Below are 6,826 nucleotides of genomic sequence, written 5' to 3'. Positions count from 1 at the left end.
TAGAGACGGGGTTTCACCATGTTGACCAGGATGGTCTCGATCTCTTAACCTTGTGATCCACCTGCCTCGGCCTCCCAAAGTGCTAGGATTACAGGCGTGAGCCACCGCGCCCGGCCGACTTATTTATTATTTTATTTTTTATTTATTTATTTATTTATTTATTTTTTTTGAGAGGGAGTCTTCCTGTGTCGCCTAGGCTGGAGTGCAGTGGCCCAATCTTGGCTCACTGCAGCCTCTGTGCATAGTATTACAAGCATGCACCGCCACACCTGGCTAATTTTTGTATTTTTAGTAGAGATGGGGTTTCACCATGTTGGCCAGGCTGGTCTCAAATTCCTGACCTCAGGTCATTAACCCACCTAGGCCTCCCAAAGTGCTGGGATTACTAAGTCATTATGCCCAGCCTTCTAGATACTTACTAAGCGCTTGTTATATACCAGACACTCTTCAGAGCACTTAACTACATAACAACTCTTTTAATTTCCACTTAGTACCTACTGCTGTGGTGTTGCTGTGTCCCCTCCACTTTACAGATGAGGGAACTGAGGCTCAGGTTAAGTAGCCCAGCCAAGGACCTATAGCTCGTAAGAGATAGAAGAAGTGCAATTTGAACCTATGTAGTCTGACTAGATATTGCGTACTCTAAATTCCTACCCTAAACTGCCTCTACGAAGACCTGGGAACACTGGACCACATTTTGTCAAGACAAAGATACCCTGGAGCATAGTCATAGCTGTCCCCTTTAGAAGGGAGCAAGGTATTCCATTTCACCTCACAGCAGTCCTAATGTAGAGGGCCAGATGTGTGTGGGATGAGGGCAGGAATAGTGGTGGGGACACAAGGAACCTAACTCATAAGTAGAGAGGAAGACAATTTATTCTCCTGTCACTGTAAAAAGACTTGGTATTCAGTCGTCACGTGTGCCCTGTGATGATGATTGCATTTGCTTATTCTGTTTACTAAATACTGACATTCTTATTTAATGTTTACTTTAGTGTCACATACACAATAAATGCTGGTTAATATGGTATGGTTGGGCTGTGCACAGCAGCTCACACCTGTAATTTCAGCACTTTGGCAGTCTGAGGTGCGCAGGTTGCTTGAGCCCAGGAGTTTGAGACCAGCTCGGGCAACATAGTGAGACCCTATCTCTACTAAAAAAGCCCAAATTTTAGCCAGGAGTAGCGGTGTGTACCTGTAGTCCCAGCTACTGGCTAGGCTGAGGTGTGAACATCACTTGAGCCTGGGTGGTCAAGGCTGCAGTCACCATGATCATATCACTGCCCTCCAGGCTGGGTGATGAGAGATCCTGTCTCCAGGAAAAAAAAAAAAGTTTGTGAAGTTGTGTTTTTGGGGATAAATGAGATGCTGTATTGTTACTATGTAATTGTATATTTATTTAGTTCTTCATAAATTACTATGTTTTTTATGAAAAGTATATGATTTCCTTAGGAACTAGTTTTGTCAGACATGTGTAAATGCAGTATCTGTAAAGGTAAAAGAATAAAAGGCAGATCACAAAAATATTGTAGTGTTTATGTTTAGTAAGCCATGGAATTTTGAATTTTTTTGCTCTTGGTAATTTACTATCCATCCATCCATCCGTTTATTTTTGAGATGGAGTCTTGCCCCTGTTGCCCAGGCTGGAGTGCAATGGCGCAATCTCGGCTCACCACAACCTCCGCCTCCTGGGTTCAAGCGATTCTCCTGCCTCAGCCTCCCAAGTAGCTGGGACTACAGGCATGTGCCACCACCCCTGGCCAATTTTTGTACCTTTAGTAGAGATGTAGTTTCTCCATGTTGGTCAGGTTGGTCTCGAACTCTTGACCTCAGGTGATCCGCCCCTCGCCGTCCTTCCAAAGTGCTGGGATTACAGGTGTGAGCCACTGCACCCAGCCCATTTATTTATTTTGAGTTGGCGTTCTGCTCTTGTTGCCCAGACTAGAGTGCGATGGCACGATCTCAGCCCACTGCAACTCCCACCTCCTGGGTTCAAACGATTCTCCCACCTCAGCTTTCCGAGTAGCTGGGATTACAGGCACTCCCCACCATATCCCAGCTAATTTTTGTACTTTTTAGTAGAGATGGGGTTTCACCCGAAGTGTTGTCCAGGCTGGTCTCAAACTCCTGACTTCAGGTGATCCACCCACCTCCACCTCTCAAAGTGCTGGGATTACAGGTGTGAGCCACCGCCCCCGGCTCATATTTATTTGTTTATTTATTTATTTTAAGACGGGGTTTCACCGTGTTGGTCAAGCTGGTCTTGAACTCCCGACCCCAGGTGATCCGCCCACCTTGGCTTCCAAAGTGCTTGGATTACAGGCATGAGCCACCACGTCCGGCCTATATTTATTAATAATACAGTTCTCACACTAGGAAAATTTTCTTTAAGTCATTTTAGTGAAAATTAAACTTCCTAAAGAAAACAAATATTTGTTATAAAGAACATAGTAATTTAGGAAGAACTAGATATTATATATAACTATATAATAACTATATATATATAGATATTATATATAACTATATAATAACAATACAGAATCTCATATATTACCCCGCCCCCCGCCACCCCGCCAAAACAACCTTAAAATCCTAACTAGCATTTAAGTAATAAGTGCTTATTGTCAGTGGATGAAAAACTCTTCTACTAGTCACTGTTGTTGGGAGATGATGATGATTGCTTCTCTTACATGTGTTGCTGTTTTGTTTCCTCTTTAGGTACTTGATGAAGAAGCAGAAGTTTTTATAGTCAAAATGTGGAGATTATTGATATATGAAACAGAAGCCAAGAAAATTGGTCTTGTGAAGTAAAACTTTTTATATTTAGAGTGTTCCATTTCAGATATCTTCTTCACCACCCTTTTAAGGACTTCGAATTTTTCTTTGTCTTTGAAGACATTGTGAGAGCTGTAATTTTTTTTTATTGTAGAAAATGTGAATTTTTTTGTCCTCTAATTTGTTGCCCTGTGTACTCCCTTGGTTGTAAAGTCATCTGAATCCTTGGTTCTCTTTATACTCACCAGGTACAAATTACTGGTATGTTTTATAAGCCGCAGCTACTGTATACAGCCTATCTGACATAATCTTGTTCTGCTGATTTGTTCCTTGTAAATATTAAAACGACTCCCCAATTCTTTTGCAGAATTGCACTTAATATTGAAATGTACTGTATAGGAACCAACATGAACAATTTTAATTGAAAACACCAGTCACATCTATTACCACCCCCACTCTCTTTTGATCAGAAATGGCAAGCCCTTGTGAAGGCATGGAGTTTAAAATTAGAATGCAAAAATTAGCAGACAATCCATTTCTACTGTATTTCTGTATGAATGTGTTCTATGAATGTATGTGTAAAAGTCTTTCTTTTCCCTAATTTGCTTTGGTGGGGTCCTTAAAACATTTCCTAACTAACAGAATTGTAAAGGAAAAGTTACATTGTTCGAACCCAAAATGTCTGGCATAATTAGGTTGTTAGTTTCTCATAGCATGGTATTCTGGTGTCGTGAGCAACAGTCTGCTAACTGGATGGGGTTTCCATATTAATAAGCTGTCTGCTTCAGTTTCTCTTTTAAAGGAATATGGATCATAGTGATTTTCCCCTTTAATTTTATTGCTCAGAAATGAGGCATACCCTAAAATCCTGGAGAGTTGTATTTAATGCATTTTTGCACTAATTGGTCCTTAGTTTAATTATATCCCTTTATTTAACAAAAAATTCATTTCAAAAGTATAAGTGAAAACCCCATTTAGAACAAAACAAAAAATGAAACTAGGCAAATTGACAGACAATGAGAGTTTTACAAACATGATAGGTATTCTGCTTGGCAACTTACAAGTTATATTTACATCTTATTTAAGGATAAAGGTAAATCATCAAGGTAATTACCAACCACTAATTTTTTTGTTTCATTTTTATCCTGTAGAAGGTTTATATCTTGTTTTGCCTTGGCTCATTAGTGTTTAAAAACGTACTCATGATGTGCTCAGAGAAATTCCTGGGACTCTCTTTGTTGTAGATCAGAATTTCACCAGGGAGCAAAATTACCTGAAAATGTAACAAGTTTCAAACAGCTTTTCACACAAATTAGTTGTAACTGTTCCCCTGTCTGAGTACTTATTTAAAAGAAGGGTAAAGATTGGCCTGTTAGAAAAGCATAATGTGAGCTTTGAATTACTGGATTTTTTTTTAAACACCTTGAGAGGACATTTGAAAAAACTGTTCTTACACTTGAACCCTGACATGGTTCCATTATGTAAATATTTCAAATATTAAAAATGTATATATTTGATCCTGGGGACTCATATTCTTTCAGAATCATGTAAATAAATGGCATCGTGTTATACTTGTGTGGTGCATACTAGAAAACATAGAAATATGGGCTGAGTTTTTTTATGGACATAATTTTTATGACTATTGGTATCTAAAGGTCAAGGAAGCCATTTGCATTATTTTTGATGGATCTACTATATATCTGCGGAAATACCTCTTTTTATTATATTTTAAATTCTGGTTTCTCGAGGGAAAATTTCGGGAAATATGCCCCTTGCCGTTTTCAAGTTTCTTTTTCAGCCTTTTCTCAGACACACCCCCAAACTAAGATCTTGTTTGAGCAATTTATTGTGTCTTTTTTTTTTTTAACATACTACAATTACTGTTTCTAAGGCATCGTATTATGTTGTTTTTATTTAGCCACTACTAACATGAAGATTTATTCAGGTAGATTTGATTTCCTTTCCTTGGTTTCTTCTCCTGCTCTGTCAACTAAACTTATCCTAAAGGACCACTCTAAAAACAAAGCGCATCTCTTAATCTGAAACCCTTAGGGAGGTATACTATGTACTGCATAACATCTCCAGTGAGGTTTATGGTAGGACCTCTACTAAACATATGAGTTTGTGCAAGTTTATGTATTAAAATTTCTGCTGCAGAGTGAAAATTGCTACAGTTAAGTGGGGTAGAGACTGTTAATCACTTAATGCCAGTGTAAATCATGTTTTGTGACCAAGCTTCAGTAAAAGCCTTTAGATTGTCAGAGTTGCCTGTTTTTTAGAATTGTAGATATATAAAAACTTAAACATTAAATAGGCATATTCTAGTGCCTGAAAATACACAAGAAATTTCTGTCAAGTTGTTTGAACTTTGTGGGTTAATTTTACTATAACTACTTAGTTTGAAAACCTTATACAGTATGAATTCATTTTTCCTTTTCAAAGTGAATCGTTATATAAAGAGCATGAAAGTCTTTTTTTTTCCTGGAGACGGGATTTCACCCAGGATGGAGTTCAATGGCTCATTGAAACCCCGGCCTCCCAGATTTATGCAGTTCTCCTGCCTCAGCCTCCTGAGTGGCTAGCATTACACAGGCGCCTGTCACCATGCCCAGCTAATTTTTTGTTTTAGTAGAGATGGGGTTTCACCATGTCCCCAGGCTGGTCTCAAACTCCTCGCCTCAGGTGATCCATCCACCTGGGCCTCCCAAAGCGTTGGGGGTACAGGTGTGAGCCGCCACACCCAGCCAAGAGCATGAAAATCTTAACAACTAGTCTTGATCAGGCAATTAGAAAACTACTTTTCATTATTTGTCCCTAAAAAGAGAATAAACTATGTTTGTGTGTTTACAAGGAGGAAAGGTAAGTTTGAAGTTTTTCTCTAACTTTGATGTGACCCCCAAATCACCTGCGGAGTGCTTGTAGAAACAGAGACTCTGAAGTAGCAAGGCTGGGGTGGCGTCACAGGCTTTGCATTTCTACACAGCTCCCAGCTAATGTTATTGCCAGTCCTTGTTATGATCCAAGGACTACATTTTGATTAGCACTTTAAGGTGTCTGTTCAGTATTATTTTATCCTAACAGACTACATAAATGCAGCTGAATTTTCCTTTAAGTAGATTTTAAAGGAAACATTTTTTGAGGCAAATATACATGATTAGGAACATAATGTAATCCTCCAAAATTATGCCTAAGAAAACCCCAATATTCTAGGCTTTATTCCCAGCCAGCCCTGAAGATTTTTTCCATAGATAAACTTTGTTATTACTTATCCTGGATCTTACAGCACTTTCCTATAAACCAAGTGTGAGCTAATTATTTTGTGAAGAGTGCTGTTTCAGGTGTTAATCTGGCATGAATACTAGATACAGTAGAAAAAACATTTAGCTTGAGAGCCAAATTGAACTAGACACTATCATTTTTGTCTCCTTATGGAGTGAATTTAATGCAAATACATGTAAGCTGGTATACAATGTTGAGGCTTATTTTCTCAACTGTTTTTTTTTTTTTTTTCCACCCCCAGACGGAGTTTCGCTCTTGTTACCCAGGCTGGAGTACAATGGCGCGATCTTGGCTGACCGCAACCTCCGCCTCCTGGGTTCAGGCAATTCTCCTGCCTCAGCCTCCTGAGTAGCTGGGACTACAGGCACACACCACCATGCGCAGCTAATTTTTTTGTATTTTTAGTAGAGACGGGGTTTCACCATGTTGACCAGGATGGTCTCGATCTCTTGACCTCGTGATTTACCCACCTCGGCCTCCCAAAGTGCTGGGATTACAGGCGTGAGCCACCGCGCCCGGCTATTTTCCCAACTATTTCTAACAAGTTTTATGAATGTCCCCAGTTTATACCCAAAAAAAAGCTGAAAGGTTTCATGTAAAATTGATTACAAACTTCTCTGGATTGTATTTCAGTCTTCTGCTAAGTATGAAATTGAGAAATAGTTTTGCTCAACGAAAGATGATGAGGAATTGATTTGTGAATGTCACTGGAGATGAAGGTATGAGAAAGAATCTGAAGCCGCCAAAGAAACAGTCTAGGTGTCAAGAAGAA

At 39.3% G+C, this 6,826-nt stretch overlaps 1 long non-coding RNA gene across 1 annotated transcript in view; it reads left to right on the top strand.

Moving 5' to 3' along the window:
* LOC119471259 overlaps nucleotides 1–5,036 on the top strand; it is a 10,212-nt gene extending 5,176 nt beyond the window's left edge. The window contains exon 2 of the long non-coding RNA XR_005200295.1: nucleotides 2,719–5,036. This is a non-coding gene — a long non-coding RNA (uncharacterized LOC119471259). The remainder of the gene's footprint in view (nucleotides 1–2,718) is intronic.
* Nucleotides 5,037–6,826: the final 1,790 nt, after the last annotated feature.

The sequence above is a fragment of the Cebus imitator genome, unplaced genomic scaffold, assembly GCF_001604975.1.
Source record: "Cebus imitator isolate Cc_AM_T3 unplaced genomic scaffold, Cebus_imitator-1.0 Scaffold54, whole genome shotgun sequence".
Classification (NCBI taxonomy): Eukaryota; Metazoa; Chordata; class Mammalia; order Primates; family Cebidae; genus Cebus; species Cebus imitator.
The sequence above is the reverse complement of the archived record's forward strand: the minus strand, read 5'-3'. Positions and strand labels throughout refer to the sequence as shown.